Below are 18,361 nucleotides of genomic sequence, written 5' to 3'. Positions count from 1 at the left end.
AACTCTTTCCTTCCAAGGGCACCGATGCTGATGGAATAGATGGCAAATGAAGTTTCAATGACAGAAGCGATCTGTCAATGGTGAAAGAGGTTGCTCCAAGGAGGTGGCACTGGATAGAGAGTTCACTGCAAACACTTCAAACTACCATAAAGCTATAAAGTGTATTCCAAATCCTGAAAGCTCCAGCTTCTAAGATTGGAAATTGAATAGCTGTGAAAGGGTAGCTTTTACATAGGATTTACAGCACAGAAACAGGCCATTTGGCCCAACCAGTCCGTGCCGGCATTTATGCTCCACTCGAGCCTCCTCCCGACTTTCCTCATGTAAATCTATCAGCATAATCCTCCATTCCCTTCTCCCTCATATGCTTGTCTAGCCTCCCCTTAAATGCATCTACACTATTCACTTCAACCACCCCCTGTGGTAGCGAGTTCAACATTGTCAGCACTCTTTGGATAAACAAGTTTCTTTAGTATTCCCTACTGGAATTATTGGTGACCATCTTATATTGATGGCCTCTAGTTATGCTCTTCCCCACAAGTGGAAACATTCTCTCTCTATCTACTCTAACAATACCTTTCATAATTTTAAAGGCCTCTATTCGGTCACCCCTCAAAATTCTTTATTAAGAGAATGGAGACCCAGCCTGTTCATCCTTTCCTGATATGTACACCCTCGCATTTCTGGTATAATCTTTGTAAATCTTCTCTGCACCCTCTCCAGTGCCTCTCTCTCCTTTATATAATATGGCACTCAGAACTGTAGGCAGTACTTTAAGTGTGGTCTAACCAAAGTTCAATACAGGTTTAGCATAACTTCCCTACTTTTCAATTCTATCCCTCTAGAAATAAACCCTAGTGCTTGGTTTGCTTTTGTTATGGCCTTGCTAACCTGTGTCACAACTTTTCGTGGTTTGTGCATTTGTATCCAAGATCCCTTTGTTCTTCTACCCTACCTAGACTCACACCCTCCAAGTAATAACTGATCTCCCTATTCTCCCTACCAAAATGTAATACCTCACATTTATCTGTGTTGAACTTAATTTGCTAATTATATGCCCATTCCGCAAGTTTATTAATGTCCTCCTGTAATTTGTTGCAGTCCTCCTCAGTAATAACTATCCCCCAATTTGGTATCATCCGCAAATTTAGAAATTGTGTTTTTGATTCAAAGTCTAAATCGTTAATTTAAATTGAATTGTAACTACAGTGATCCCAGCACTGATACTTGTGGAACACCACTTCCCACTTTCTGCCACTGTGAATAGCTACCCTTTAGCCCTACTCTCTGTTTTCTGTCTTGAAGCCAGCGAGCTCTCCATTCTTCTACTTGACAGTGCATTACTCATCATGGGCGGTTCCTCGGAATCGAGGAAGACTTGCTTCCACTCCTGAAGTGAGTTCTTTGGTGGCTCAACAATCCAATACGAGAACCACAGACTCTGTCACAGGTGGGACAAATATTTGCCGAGGGAAAGGGTGTGTAGGACTGGTTTGCCACACGCTCTTTCCGCTGCCTGCGCTTGATTTCTGGATGCTCTCGGCGATGAGATTCGAAGAGCTCAATGCTCTCCTGGATGCACTTTCTCCACCTAGGGCGGTCTTCGGCCAAGGACTCCCAGGTGTCAGTGGTGATGTCGCACTTTTTCAGGGAGGCTTTGAGGGTGTCCTTGTAACGTTTCCGCTGTCCACCTTTGGCTCATTAGCCGTGAAGGAGCTCCGAGTAGAGCGTTTGCTTTGGGAGTCACGTGTCTGGCATGCGAAGATGATCGAGTGTGGTCAGTGCTTCAATGCTGGGGATGTTAGCCTGGATGAGCACACTGATGTTGGTGCGCCTGACCTCCCAGAGGATTTGCAGGATCCTGCGGAGACATCGTTGGTGATATATCTCCAGGGACTTGAGGTGTCTTCTGTACATCGTCCATGCCTCTGATCCATACAGGAGGGCGGGTATTACTACAGCCCTGTAGACCATGAGATTGGTGGTAGATTTGAGGGCCTGGTCTTCAAACACTCTTTTCCTCAGGTGGCCGAAAGCTGCACTGGCGCACTGGAGGCGGTCTTGAATCTCCGCTCTTTTCTGCTCTTGTTGACGAGAGGCTCCCGAGGTATAGGAAATGGTCCACATTGTCGAAGGCCGCACCGTGAATCTTGATGACTTGGGGACAGTGCTGTGCGGCGAGGACAGGCTGGTGGAGGACCTTTGTCTTATGGATGTTAAGCGTACGGCCCATGCTTTCATATGCCTCGGTGAATACAGCGACTATATCCTGGAGTTCAGCCTCAGAATGTGCGCAGACGCAGGCGTTGTCCGCGCACGGTAGCTCAACAACAGATGTTGGGGTGATCTTGGACCTGGCCTGGAGGCAGCATAGGTTAAACAGTTTCCCACTGGTTCTGTAGTTCAGTTCCACTCCAGCGGGGAGCTTGTTGAACATGAGGTGGAGCATGGCAGCGAGGAAAATTGAGAAGAGGGTTGGAGCGATGACACAGCCCTATTTGACCCCGGTCCGGACATGGATTGGGTCTGTAATGGGTCCATTGGTAAGTTTGCATGTCATCGTGGAGCAGGTGAAGGATGTTGACAAATTTTTAGGGGCATCCGAAATGGAGGAGATCGCTCTATGGACCCTCATGGTTGACAGTGTCAAAGACCTTTGTAAGATCGAAAAAGGCCATGTATAAGGGCTGGCGCTGCTCCCTGCATTTTTCCTGCAGCTGTCGCGCTGCAAAGATCATGTCCATTGTGCCCCGTAGGGGATGAAATCCACACTGTGATTCCGGAGGAGCTCCTTGGCCACAGGGAGATAACGGTTGAGGAGAACTCTAGCGACAACTTTCCCAGTGGCTGAGAGCAGGGAGATTCCCCTATAGTTGCCGCAGTTGGACTTGTCCCCTTTTTTTAAAGATGGTCTCGATCACTGCATCTCTGAGATCTCCCAGCATGCTCTCCTGCCTCCAGATGAGAGAGATGAGGTCATGTATCCCTGCCAACAGTGCCTCTCCACCATACTTTAGCGCCTCAGCAAGGATTCCATCCGCACCCGTAGCCTTGTTATTCTTGAGCTGTTTTATGGCTTTGCCTACCTCGTGCAATGTTGGGGTTTCACTGAGGTGGTGGTGGGTCGCATGCTGCGGGATGGAGTCGAGAACACTCGAGTCAAAGGCAGAGTCTCAATTGAGGAGATCTTCGAAATGTTCCTTCCAGCGGGCCCTGACAGCCTCGGTGTCCTTGATGAGTGTTTCTCCGTTCTTGGTCACTTGGGATTTGGACCGTAGGTGGCCTTGACTGCAGTAAAGAATCCTCGCATATCATGGCTGTCGGCCAGTTGTTGGATCACCTGTGCTTTCTCCATCCACCACCTGTTCTTTAGGTCCTGGATTTTTTATTGGACCTCAGCCTTGAGCCGTCTGTAATGTTTTGCAGCTCTCAAGTTGGGTTGTTGCTTGAGGCTCAGAAATGTTCTGCGCTTGCGATCTATTAGTTCTTGGATCTCCTGATCATTTTCATCAAACCAGTCCTGGTGTTTTATAGTTGAGTGACCAAGTGTCTCGTCACAGTCACTGGTTATAGAAGCCTGGAGGGCAGACCAAGCGCTGTGGTCATTCAGTATCTCAGGGTCATCAAGGCACGCCAGATTAGCTATGAGTGGCTGGCTGTACAGGGCTCTCTTAGCTGGGTCCTTAAGTGCCCCGGCATTGACTTTTTTATGGCACTGCTCCTGATGTCCCCTCTGCTTTGGGGCTATTTTAATATCGATGATATTAGGCGGTGGTCCATCCAGCAGTCATCTGCTCCTGTCATGGTGCGGGTGATGCGCACATCCTTGCGATCCCTAGCTCGGACAATGACATAGTCGAGCAGGTGCCAGTGTTTGGAGCGTGGGTGTTGCCACGATGCCTTGTATTTGTCCCTCTGGCGGAACAGCGTGTTGGTGATGAGGAGTTCATGCTCTAGACATTTTGTCAGGAGTAGGGCACCACTGGTGTTGGCTTTCCCTACACCCTCTTTGCCAATCACGACTCCCCAGAGGGCTGTGTCTTTTCCAACACTGGCATTAAAATCACCTAGGAGGATCAGTTTTTCGCCCGTGGGGATGTATCGAGGTTGGAATAAAAACTCTCTTTAGCCTCATTCGTTCATCGAGTGTTGGGACGTTCGCACTGATGACTGTGGTGCATTGATTCCGGGATAGGGTAAGACAAAGAGTAATGGGGCGTTCGTTAACCCCACAGGGAGAGTCTTTGAGGCGATCGACCAGCTCATGTTTAACAGCGAAGCCGACTCCATGAAGGCAGTGTTCTTCCTCTGGTTTTCCTTTTCAGAAAACGGTGTAACCTCCATCTTCTTCCTTGAGCTGGCCTTCCTCTGCCCGCCGGGTCTCACTTAGGGTGGCGATGTCGATGTCAAAATGTCTCGAGTTTCCGGGCAACTATGGCGGTGTGGTGTTCTGTTGGAATTGTCCATGAGGGTCCTGACGTTCCAGGTCCTGAACGTCATATTAACGAAGTGGAAGATGCCTGTGCTTGAGTTCTTTTAACATGGGGTGGCCGCTGCACACCGGCAACCGCACGGGCTTAGCTGAGCAAGGTCTTGGTCCAGTGGCAAGGGGGTCCAAGATGACTGGAGACCAGGCACTGCTGTATAAGCCTAATTGCCTATGGCGAGGTGTTGGCCGCAAGCTCGGCGCCGAGTAGCACCATTGATGGTGGCTGGCCCGAGGCTTGGTTGGGGGGGCAGGCATTAGGAAGGTCAGCTCTCACTGGGGGATGTTTTAAGAAGTTTCTTCCAGAGTTTCCAAGGTTATTTAAAAGTTTCTTAAATGTTTAAAAGTATTTCCAAATTGTTTAAAAAGTTACTCAGGTTGTTTGAAAAGTTTAAAAGTTGATTAAAAGTTTAAAAATTGATTAAAAGTTGATTAAAAGTTTAAGATGTAAGTCAGCACTGGCCCCAGTGTCCTCTTGGCCGGTTCAACGCCAGCCCTGGAGTCCCTTCCGGCCAGTTGAGCGCCGGCCCCAGAGTCCCTTCGGCTGGTTCAATGCTAGCCCCGGAGTCCCTTCAGCCGGTTGAGCGCCGGCCCTGAAGTCCCTTTGGCTGGTTCAATGCTGGCCCCGGACTCCCTTCGGCCGGTTCGATGTCGGCCCTGGAGTCCCTTCAGCCGGTTCGATGCCAGCCCCGGAGTTCCTTCAGCGGCGTGTCTGGTTCCTCAATACCCTCAGCAAAGCCGCTTGAGGGCTGCCCTGGATTATGGGGCTCGTGTCACTGGAGCAGAGTCTCGTACCCATGGTGCAGGGGTTCCTCCGGCCCGGGATAGAAGCGAGCCAGTGCAGGGTCCTTTTGGCCATGATAGAAGCGGGAATGTGTGGGGTCCTTTCCAAACTAACACCCCGACAGCGACATTCCCGCTGCACTAGGTTCCTGGGTAGATGCCAAGTAAATGGCAGATGCTTGAGGTGCAATCTGACCGTTGCACATCAGCCACCACACAGGCTCGACAGAGCTAAGCCTTTATCCAGTGGCAAGGGTTGAACCAGGATGACTGGAGACCTGCTCTGCTGCACAGACCTAGTACGCACACATATCGCAGTATGGGCTGGCCCGTGTTGCCTCTGGGCCCTCGGCTCTTCTGGGCCCCGTACCCTCATTCGCCGCACTTTCGCCCACGATGTTCCAGGGCCAGGTGCTCCAGCTCTATTTATAGCTCTGACCTGCGGTGGTGCTCTCACAAAAGTCAGGCGGCCCACGATGTTGTATTATGTCTATTACTGGGTAACTTATCGAAGGCCTTTTGAAAATCTAGATAAATTACATCTACTGTATTACCATTGCCTACTCTCTCTATTACCTCTTCAAAAAATTATATGAGGCTGGTCAAGCAAGACTTCCCCTTTTAAAATCCATGCTGATTATTCGTTATTATACTTTTGGTTTTGAGATGATCTTCTATTTTCTCCTACAATAGGGATTCCATTATTTTTCCTATCACCAATGTTAAGCTGACTGGTCAGTAATTCCCTGAACATGTTCTAGCCCCCTTCTTAAATATCGGTGTTACGTCAGCTATTCGCCAGTCCTCTGGTACTATACCTTTTTCTAACTAGTTATTAAATTCCATTTTATACCACTTTTGCAACTGTCAACTATTCACAGCAATGGAAAGTCATTGAGAACCCGACACACTTACCTGACGTGATCCCCAAGCACTGGGAACCTCATAAAAAACTTGGAAAAATCGTTAGGACCTGGTCAAATTCTGATTAAATACCTTTAAGCAGCTTCTTAAGTATCTCAATTATTTGACCCGTCACTTAGTGCCGGGTCTGCAAACCACAGGCAGAGCGGGCACTTTGGAAATTAACAAGGAGGTGGGTTCAGAGCGAGAAACTGCCCCGCTGTCAATCTTTTAGATTTTGATAGCGGACCCATCTCCAAACCCGTCCTGAGCGCCCGCAAGATTCCAGCCTGGGTACCTGAAATGGAAAGTTACCATTCCGCAGCACTGATATCTCTGAACTTGATGAGCATAAAAAGACACAAAGAGAATGCCATAAACAAGCGCTCTAATTCCCTTTACCATCTCCTTTCTTTCGAAGCAAACTTTCCAATGATTGAACGTGTGCGAAATTCATTGACTTCAATAGTTATCAACAACAGCAGGATAATTAATCATTTTAACTGGTCTCCTCACATGAGCATAGGTACTGATTAACAGACTGCATCCAGTGTCAGATTATCAAAGGTTTCAATCAAGACATGCCTGAGGTCCTACAATATTCCCTGCTGCTTTAAGACCTCTCATTCATCACACCATATTAATTTAAATCTGCTTAAACACTGCTGTGAAACCTTCATTCTCACATTTGATTGATATTTGGCGAAAGCCTCAGGTTCCTTGAAATGCCAAATTGAGAATAAGTTAATAATTAATGGCCATGCTACCTGAATTCATTACTGCCCCTCTGCGTAACCATTTGTATTGGTTTTGGTTGTTTATTCAGACTCCCCTCTCCATTTTGATCGATGTCCCAAGATACAAAACCCACCACATAAACGCAGGAAACAACAGGACAGACTGATCTCAAGCGTCAATTATCAGTCAGGTTCACTGAGATCCATCAGTTAATCTGATCACAAAATTTTTCATACACCCTTTGTTAATGTCAGTGCCTCTGTGAGCTGTCAGTGTAATAAACACCACTCTCTTCATTTCTATGGGTTTGTCTTCTCTTCCTTTGCTTTTTTTTAAACAGTGCTGGCACTGACCTGACTATTAAAGCCAGTTTTGCGAGTTCGTTACAACACAAAAAAAGATGTTTCCTTCAGGCTACACTTGTCCCCTCACAGCAGGCACTATGATTGTTCATTTTTTGTATGAACCATTATACACACAACAGACAGACCTCACGAAAAATAACATAAACAATTTCAACTGTTAAGAAAATGATTGAAGGTATATGCATTAAAAAGGTTCAGGATAATGTTCATGAAAATACAAGAAAGCATTTACGAGTGTGTTACAGATGAATGGGTATTGTTACTTTCCTCTCATCTTTGATTTTCATAGTTTTCCTCTTTCCTTCTCAGTCTCCTTTTCTGAAACACAGTTCTTTTCTCTCTTTGCTTTGTCCATTTATTCTCTTTCATTGTACATCCTCGGTTATTGCTTCACTCATTGATTCTTGTCTCCCTCTACATGGATTATTGTGACAAAAATAGGGCATTTTCATCTGTGGTGCAATTTTCTATTCCTTTTTCTTGGAGTCACATTACACACTGGGTTAAAATTAAGTGCTGCCGGCTGATTCATCAAGCTGCAGGAACATACTTTCCAGTTTGTTATATTGAAAGCAATGATGTACATTAGTTTACTTGTTTTCTGTAGTCACTGGAATAATAGACATTAAATGGATTGCCCCTGTAAGTGAGATGGCCATCATCATTGGATAGGGACTTAACAAGTCATCCGATGTGCTTGAATAAAATCTACAGTTTAAGCCATTCAATTCAAATACAAACATTCTGTGGATCTATTCATAGTATACATTTCTTTGGCAGAAATATTGTGTGGGCAAATGCAATTTTGTATCCTGTAGAAGGCATAAACTAAGTACGAGGGATAGTATTTATTATACTATAATTTTGGGATACCTTCTAAAGAATTTTGAACTATATCATGCATGAAAACAGTAGTCAGTGTGAGTCAGTGTCAGGAGTATAAGCCTGGTCAAAGACTGTGGTGGTGGAGTCATGTGAAGTAAGTGACGGTGCTTATGGGTCAGTTTTATGTTCGCACAGAGGAAACAGTTTTATTGGGCTCAATTTTCCCCAGTGACTTCCGCCGTTTTTTGGAACAGGCTGCTTTTTTTGGCCTAAGTTAAAAATCCACATTTTTCCCAATCAGTTTGTATCAGTGTAACTCAGTTAGTTACGATTTTTTTTTAAGGTAAGTTTTTTTTCAGCCAAAGGGGGCGTAACCTGCCACCCACGCCAATTTTGGCCATTTAGGCAGCTGAGAGTTACTCCAGTTCTGCTTAGGCCGGTGTATGTGGCCTCTGCAGAAAAACCTTCTGAAGAGTTAAAAAAAATCGGCGCAGGTAAGGAAATCAGCGCAGGTAAGTGCAACAGATCCCGGACAGCAGCAGCAGGAAAGGAAAGAGAGAGGAGGAGAGAGAGAGAGGTGGGGGTGGAATGGGGTGTGGGGGTGTGGTTGGGGGGGGGGGGGGAGTGGGACCGGCAAGGCACTCGGGGCTGTGGGGGGGGGGGGAGTGGAGGAGCTAGAGCTGGAGTTGGAGCTGGAGCTGGACTGGCACCGGGCGGGCTAGGGAAACAGACCAGCAAGCCCTTCAGCCTGGGTTAGGGGCAGGAAGCGGCATCGGCCTTAATAATTGGCGGTAAGTTGCTGCAATATATTTGAATGTGTTTTTAAGTTGATGCAGTATATTCTAATATGTTTTTAAGTTGATGCAATGAGTTTTAATGTGTTGTGAGCTGGCTGTGTTTCACTTTGCAGCCTCAGCCCGCATTGTGTCCCCGGTTACCGAGGCAACCCAATCTTTTTGGTGCAGATTAAGGCTCCACCCCCAAAACTAAAGGACAGGTTAGGCCATGCCAAAATGAGGAAATCCAATGGGGAAACTCAGAACTTTTTTTTTTGGCGTACTTGGGCCCCCAAAAAACGGGCGTAACTCTTCAAGTACGCCAAAAAGCTTTGGGGAAAATATGAGCCCATTGTTTTTAACATCTTGCGAAAAATAATAAAGATTGTGATGACTGTAAAATAACTGCTTGGACTGTTAATTTACCTGTTTCATGTTCAATAAATATGTTTTGTGGTTTGTAGGTTGAGGCTCAGTACGATAGAGTGTATAGTCATCCATCTACTGAAGATGAAGAGATCTTGTGATAGCACCTAATACATACCAGTAATCTAATGACAAGGGTTGTCTGTTTGACCCCTGGATTTCAAGACATTTACCGAGATATTGGGCAGGCAAAAGTGCAACTGGTTCTTTTAAGCATGTGGGGTTTGCCTACTGGTGATGCTGACTTCAAGGAAATAGCATAAAACCTAAAAATGGAACAACTGCATTCTTTGCAAGATGTTATAGAGTCAGAACGCTAAATGTGTAGCACTGGCTGTACAGCTTTCAGACTTTCCTTGGAACATCTACGGTGCACAGTTCTAGTCTCATTACAAAAAGGATATAGAAGCACTGGAGAAAGTGCAATAAAAATTCCCAAGGTTGATATCCAGAACTGCGAGGGTACAACTATCAGGAAAGACTGAATAGCCTGGGGCTCCTGTCTCTACAAAAGAGAAGACTAAGACGTAAACTTAAGAACATAAGAAGTAGGAGTAGGCCATTTGGCCCTTTGAGCCTGCTCCGCCATTTAATAAGATCATGGCTGATCTTTTACTGATGCTGCACAGGACACAGGGCATCAACACCCAACCACTTTGTTGCCCGGGACGCCAGGAATGGCCTCACCATGGCCAGATTTACTTCACTTGACACTGTACACCGTGGCTACAACATGATGTGCCAGGTTGGCACCACGCCACACCAACACCATAGAGCATCCCTATAATGCCCAAGCAATTCCTTTGACAATCATTAGTATTGCAGGAGTTACCCTTATGTCTCACCTTTCACTACAATAAATTAAGCCACTTCCAAAGGTGCATATAAATCTGTCCAAGAACGCAAAGTATTGAAAATAAAGATTTCAATGTTTGACAACACATTAACAGAAACTTTACATGGACATAGTAGAAAACACCCAAATGCCTACCCTTGTGTGTTTTTAGTTGGTATGCTTGCACTAGGATGAGTGGGAGTGTGAGGGGTGGCTACTAAGATGGGGATGTGATAAGGTAGATAGAAAAAGGGATGGGTGGAGGTGCAAAGTAAGTTGGTGTGAATAAGGATGTGCAGGAGTAAGGTAGGGAAGGCAGAGTGATGGGGATATGATGAGTGGCACAGTAGGATGAGGTTGAGTGTGGCTTTGCAGTAATGTTTCGTGATTAACTGAGATAATTGAAAGGTTTGCGCCACTACAGCCAGATCGTCCTGAAGACATCCCTGCTTTTGTTCTCCTGTGCAATATGCATCCAGGCTGTTTTGGTTTCCTCGGGAGGTCTCTTCTGCCCATTGGAAGGGAAGATAACCTCCCTACCTGACGTGACTCTCTCCATAAGCATATGGATGGAGGGAGTCATGGAAGAACCTGGGTGCAGCCCTTTACCTCTGTACAGTGCTTGTCAGTGTTTGCAGCAGCTCAATGCTGTAGAACACTGACTGCAACACCATCAAAATAAATTCATGCATGGTCCCGTTAAGGAAACAGGCCGATGAGTCGTCATCAAATTACGTCACCAGACCAACTTCTTTTTAATTGGCCGGGAACCGTGCTGAGCAGGATTAACACACCCTATCAGGGTAAAATCATGCGGGAGATTGGAATGGAGACAGGAGAGGGGTCAGACCATATCACCGATGTCGCCCGCTTCGGTTGGTAAAATCGCGGCCTATGAGTGAAGAAATTCTCCGCATCTTAGTCCTTAATGGAGGTCTTTAATATTATGAAGGGGTTTGATAAGGTAGACATAGAGAAGATGTTTCCAGTTGTGGGGGAGTCAAAAATTAGGAGCCACAATTAATGGCACAAAGTGACTGCACAGTCTATGCTCATGCACATTTCAATCACCTTGAATAGACAACAGCCCTAACCTACCAACCTTTAGTGAATACCATTCATAACTGATAGAGGCACAAGTAGTTATAAATTGACGTAAATCCAGGAGGGCTATATCAGAGTGGACAAATATTGTCAAATTAACACAAACTTTTAAATAGGTTTAAAGCTCTTTAAGCTTCTCAAGACTAGTTGAGGAATGGGCAGCTATAAGATAGTCACCAATAAATCCAATAAGGAATTCAGGAGACTCAGTAACTTATTTACTCAGAGAGTTGTGAGTGACACAACCACTAGGAGTGGCTGAGGAAAATAGCATAAACGTATTTAAGGAGAAGCTAGATAAATACACGAAGGGGAAAGGAATAGAAGGAGATGTTGAAAGGGTGAGATGAAGTAAGGTGGGAGGCTCGTGTGGAGCAATAACATCGGATGACCTATTTTTGTGCTGTAATTTCTATGTAATACTTGCATTGATCTTCCTGAGATGCACCCAGAGATAAAGGAGAACAAAGTGCTCTCAGTTATAACTGGATCTAAATGGAGCATTAGAAAAAAATCTCTACAAATCAGGTATAAGAATGGCAGTGCAAAAAACTGTAGGGACATTGGGAGGTGAGAAAAAGAAATGGAATTCAACAGCTGGGCTAATAAGTAACAGAGTGACAGAAAAGATTCAAACAGCAGGATGGCAAAAAGCAGAAGCATGAAAAGAATGAGAGTGGGTGGAACACCGGAAAACAAGGCACAGAGCGAGGGAACAGGAGCTCTGAGAAATGGCCATAAAAGAAAAAAGCCAGCACAGTAATAAAACATAATCAAAGATTAAGGACAGAATTGTAAGGATAGAAGTTAAGCACAGATTTTTCCTGTGCATTAAAAGAACAAGAAAATTAGAAAAGTCAGAACAAAAAAATCCAACTAATGGCTCAGAAACTGGAAGAGAAATGAAGCAGCGGAAAGAGAATTATTCAAGAGTTGTACAAGAGGAGGATAGAATTCCGCAGAGCATGAAAAGACTGGAAGTAAAGATGGATTCTGAGTTAAAGGAACCTAGACAGAGACTTTGTAGAAAACCTGAAGGAAGGAAAGTGAGAAAATGTGGATGAGATTGCAAGATTGATGCCAATAGTCAGCCTTACCCTAAATTTGAGATTCTGTGCGAGGAGAATTGCAGTGAAAGTTTTTCTGACAGATCAGAGTTTAGAAGTTGAAGTATGGACCACACTATAATCTAAAAAGAATTTGCAAAAATAAATTGCTGACAGCCTTTTGTTAAAAACAATCAGAGTTGGTAAAAAGTTACTTGGAGCACCATTTGCAGGAGTCATGGGAAAACTTGTTCGATTTAATGCTCCCAATGCAGAGCTTTGCATTACAAGGGTGCCCTTCAGCACAGGTTAGTGCACCCAATTTTCAGCGTTAAAATAAATGCATGGGAAACTGAACAGGCTGCAAAAGGATATACTAAGCTCTCTGGTTAGAAACACTCCCGCCACCTGAAGCGCTAAATCATAGTATAAGGACTAACACTTGTCTGAAAGGAATTGCTAAGATGACCTTACTGAGGCCCAGTTTAAGGCCGAGGTTAAGAATGAAATTGAGGCTTCCTATATTCCAACACACAACTGTCACAGCACATCTTAAAACACCAAAGCTAACATTCTATCCCAGTTTCATGGAAGAAAAGTGAAAGCTTTAACATTCAATCTGTTTAGTTCCTGGTTTAAAATGAACAATAATCAGAACTAATTTAAAATATACTGCTGAAGCTACCCTCACCTGGTTTTAATTTTCTTTCTAAACATCAAGAGCCACTCACTTAGAAAAAAAAATAAATGCAATCATCTGTTTTATTTGAACAAATCATAAAGTTGATGGCTGGCCTATTTTTATTTAAAAAAAAACATAGCCAACTTTCTTCTTTAGTACAAAGGCTGTGTGCAAACTTATGGGCATCCAAGGGAGGCATTGATGGTAGGGCCACAGGAAACCTTAATGGCGGGGACCAGAAGAGACAACAACGGGAGGGACTATAAGATATTTCAATGGTGGGGACCACGAAATACCTCAATGGTTTAGGACCAGGAGAGACCTTCATATGGGGACCATGAGAGACCTCAATGATGGGGACAACAAAAGGCATTAATGGTAGGGACCACTGAATACCTCACTGGTGGGAGTCACAAATGATGGTGGTGGGAGCGACAGGAAGCATCATTTTTGAGGGCCAGGAGAGGCATCAGTGATTGGGAGCCAAGATAAGGCTACACAACCAAGGAGCTTGCGAGGACATAACTTACACACAGTTATTAAGAAAGGAAGGAATTCCAGCCATATAATTTGTACTTACCACAGCTTGTAGAGAAATGAGTGGAAGCACATAAATGAATAGAATGTTTCTTTATTTGGGCCCCATCGGGGGCAGCGAGACAAGAAATAAAAAGCAAGTGACAGCAACAATTTTCAGGCTGACACCAGAACAAAAAGGGTATGCTCCATTCACTTAAAACTCCAAAAACTTTTGAGAGATTTGCACCTAACATGACATAATTACATGGCAGAGTTTCCCAGAGATCGCCAGCTCCCCAGTATCAATACAGTGGACAGTGAAAGAAAATCGAGAGAAAAGAAAAAAAAAGACTTGCATTTCTATAGCGCCTTTGACGACCACCGGATGTCTCAAAATGCTTTACAAGCACTGAAGTACTTTTGGAGTGTCGTCACTGTTGTAATGTGGGAAATGCGCACGCAGCAAACTCCCACAATCAGCAATGTGATAATGACCAGATAATCTGTTTTTGATGCGTTGATTGAGGGATAAATATTGGCCAAGACATCAGGGATAACTCCCCTGCTCTTCTTCGAAATAGTGCCATGGAATATTTTACGTCCACTTGAGAGAGCAGACGGGGCCTCGGTTTAATGTCTCATTTAAAAGACAGCACCTCCAACAGTGCAGCACTCCCCTGTCATGTCATCCTAGATTTATGTGCTCAAGTTCCTGAAGTGGGACTTGAACTCACAACCTTATCATTCAGAGGCAAGTGTGCTACTCACTGAACCACAGCTGACACCCTAGGAAAGATAACAATCTGATGGCTCCCTATTACCTGACTCCACTTGCATAATTTCAAGTCAGAAGTGAGATCGGGGTACAATATGCTTGCCTGAAAATGGACATCCATATTGTAACACAAATAGTAGTTCAAAAACAAACGAAAGGGAAGAGATTAGAGTAGCAGTCAGAAATTGTGCTTACATGTAAAGGGAAAATTAAGAGATGTAAAGTGATTAAACCAGAGGAGAGAAATAATAAACAAGTGAGTAAAACATTAGAGCTGAACGACAGGCTAGAGTGTGTGGCCCAAATAAGCATTCTTTACACAAATGCACTGAGTATAAAGAATAAATTGAATGAACTGCAGGTGCAAATTCAAATTGGAGGGTATGACATGGTAGCCATTACTGAGACATGGCTGTAAGACGGTCAGGACTGCAAACTAAATATACCAGGTTATATGGTCTACAGGAAAGATACGGAAAATGGCAGAGGAGGAAGAGTAGCCTTGGTGTTTAAGGATGAAAACACTTCAATGATAAGAGAAAATATAACAAGAAGTAAGCAGACAGTGGAGACTTTATGGGTATAATTGAGAAATTGGAAAGGATTTAAGACTGTAGTGGGAGTTGTGTATAGGCCCCCTGGTAGCAGCTGGGAAGTGCTAGATTGTATAAATACTGAGATTAGGCAAGCGTGTAGTAAAGGCAGTGTGGTTTTAATGGGAATTTTAACTTTCATATAGATTGGGATAACCTGTCAGAAAGGTAGTGAATTTCTTGAGTGTGTCCGTGATATTTTTCTGCAACAATATGTCCCAGAGGCAACAAGGGGGCAAGCCATATTAGATTTAATAATGAGTAATGAGCCAGATTTAGTTAACAGCCTAACTGTGCATGAACATTTATTCAATAGCGATCATAACATGATAGAGTTCAATGTAGCGTTTGAAAGGGAGAAATGCGAAACAGCTACTAAGATTCTAGATTTTGGGTAAGGCCGACTTCAATGGAATGAGACAGAGACTGTCCACAGTAAACTGGACAAATCTGTTAACGGGTAAAATGACAAAAGATCAGTGGGAGATGTTCAAAAAGGAATGTAAGGAGATACGGAACCAGTTTATACCCATAAGGGGCAAGAGCTCTACTTGCCAAAAAAACAGCCATGGATAACTAAAGAGGTGAGGGACAGCATAAAACTAAAAGAAAAAGTATACAAAAATGCAAAAAATAGCACAGATCCTGGCGAATGGGAAAGATACAAAGGACAGCAAAGGGTCACAAAACAGATAGTAAGAGCTACAATAAAGGAGTGTAAAAGAAACTTGCAAGGGATATCAAAATCAGCACAAAGAATTTTTACAATTATTTTAGGAAAAAGAGGGTAGTCAGGTGCAATGTTGGCTCCTTAAAAACTGAAAGCGGTGATATTATCAATGATAATAAGGAAATGGCGGACATGTTTAATTAATTCGCATCAGTATTTAAATAATGCAAGTACATCGTAGGAATAGGAATGTTCTCAGGTAGGGAGTCTTGCCATCAGATTGTCAGAAAGGAAAGAAATACTTGCATTTATATAGCTTCTTTCACAATCGCAGGAAATCCCAAAGCGCTTTACAGCCAATAAAATACTTTTGAAGTGTTGTCACTGTTGTAATGTAGGAAACACGATAGCCAATTGAAACATAACAAGCTCCCACAAACAGCAATGTGATAATGATCAGACAATCTGTTTTTAGTGATGTGGATTCAGGGATAATTATTGATTAGGACACCAGATATAACTCACCTGCTCTTCTTCGAAACACTGGCATCTTTGACGTCCATCTGAGAAAGCAGACAGGGCCTCGGTTTAATGTCTCATCCGGAAGATGGTACCTCCGACAGTGCAGCACTCCCTCAGTACTGCACTGGTCTATCAGCCCAGATTTCTGTGCTTAAACCCACACAAACTTCTGACTGAGAGTGCTCCAACTGAACCATGGGTGACACTATCAGCCCATTATGTCAAAAGTAAGGTTGCCAACACAACAAAAATGCGAAAAGTTACATATTTTACAATAAGGGAATAAAATTATTTACAGACTGCTCCTTTAGCCCACAGGGCCAAACTTCATCTGACGCTCTCACCTGCCCTAGCCATAAACTCATATCTTTCTCTAGTTTCTCCGATCTCCCCTCTTGATCTCTCCAAGTTCATCTTGTTCATGAGACCAACTTCCTGCTCCCTTGACCCTATTCCCACTAAACTGCTGACCACCCAACTTTCTTTTTTGGCACCCATGTTAGCCGACATTGTTAATGGTTCTCTCTCCTCAGGTAGTGTTCCCCTCTCCTAATCTGCTATCATCACCCCTCTCCTCAAAAAACCAACCCTTGACCCCACTTTGCTTGCTAGCTATCCCTCCATCTCCAATCTGCCTTTCCTGTCCAAAGTACTTGTTATGTATGTAATAACTCAATAGACTGAATACTGTAAACTCACTCAGGTACAAACCTGGCTCAACTTTATTCGGGCCCAAAGTGCCCACATTACATGGTGGCTGCTTTATATACCTGTCCCGCACACACGTGCACACATCCCAATGACCTCCGACAGGGGACGCCCCCTGGTGGCTAGTAACCCCAAGCATACATACATGACAACATCCCCCTTCAAGATCTTAGTATCAGTCTTTTTAAAAGTTAAGATGGTCCGGGGCTTTCCGCTCACGAGTTGATCGCCTCAGTTCAACTCCAGTTCTGGGCGAGCGTTCTGAGTCAGTTATGACAGGAGGCTGGGTAGCCGATCTAATGGGAGTGGCAATGACCATGTCAGAGATTGAAAGTCCAGATTAATTGATGAAGGCGGAGTCCTCTGATGAATGAATATAGGTTGGTTGGTCACTGATCGTATGTTCCTCAACTTGTTCCAGTTCATCCGTGTGCCACAGCTTTATCTGATCAACATGTTTCCTACATGTTTGCCCATTTTTGAGCATGACAATAAACACTCGGTTACCCTCCTTGGCCATAACAGTACTGGCAACCCACTTGGGACCTTGACCATAATTTAGCACAAACACAGGATTGTTAACAGAGATGTCGCGTGACACAGCAGCATGATCATGATGCCACTGCTGATTTTGACATCTGTTTTCAATACGATCATTCAAGTCAGGATGGACGAGAGAGAGCTTGGCTTGAGACCTCTCTTCATCAATAGTTCAGCAGGGGAGACCCCGGTAAGCGTATGGGATCTTGTCCTGTAACTAAGCAATATGCATGACAAGCGAGTCTGCAGTGAACCCTGAGTTATACTCTGCTTGATTGTTTGGACAGCACGTTCTGCTTGACCATTAGAAGCAAGTTTGAATGGTGCTGACCTCACATGTTTAATACCATTGTGTTTCATGAACTCTTGAAACTCCAGACTTGTGAAGCAAGATCCGTTGTCGCTCACAACGTTGTCAGGCAGACCATGAGTAGCAAACATGACATGAAGGCTCTCAATGGTAGCTGTGGATGTACTGGATGACATGATTATACACTTGATCCTCTTGGAATATGCATGCACCACAACAAAAAACATCTTACCGAGGAAAGGACCCACAAAGCCGATGTGGATCCTCAACCATGGTTTATATGGTCATGACCACAGACTCAGCGGAGAGTCTGCTGGTACTTTGCTTAGTTGCATGCAAATGTTGCACTGATGCTCACATGATTCCAGATCAGAATCAATTCCAGGCCACCATACGTGAGACCTGGTGATGACTTTCATCATGACAATACCGAGATGAGTGCTGTGTAGATCACGTACAAATTTCTCTCTGCCTTTCTTAGGCATAACAACACAATTACCAAACAGTAAACAATCTTACTGAATGGATAGTTTGTCTTTGCGACGGTTGTAAGGTTTGGTCTCATCACACATTTCCATAGGTATAGTAGACCAATCACCACGAAGGACACAATGTTTTACACCTGATAAAATCAGATCCTGTCTGGCCCAGGTCCTAACTTGTTGAGCAGTGACAGGGGTTCCTTCACTTCCAAAAGCATCCATAACTAACAGTAGATTTGCAAGTTGTGGCGTCTCTACCTCCGGTGTGGGCAA

The sequence above is a fragment of the Pristiophorus japonicus genome, chromosome 11 (genome assembly GCF_044704955.1).
Source record: "Pristiophorus japonicus isolate sPriJap1 chromosome 11, sPriJap1.hap1, whole genome shotgun sequence".
Taxonomy (NCBI): Eukaryota; Metazoa; Chordata; class Chondrichthyes; family Pristiophoridae; genus Pristiophorus; species Pristiophorus japonicus.
Note: the sequence above shows the minus strand (reverse complement) of the source record.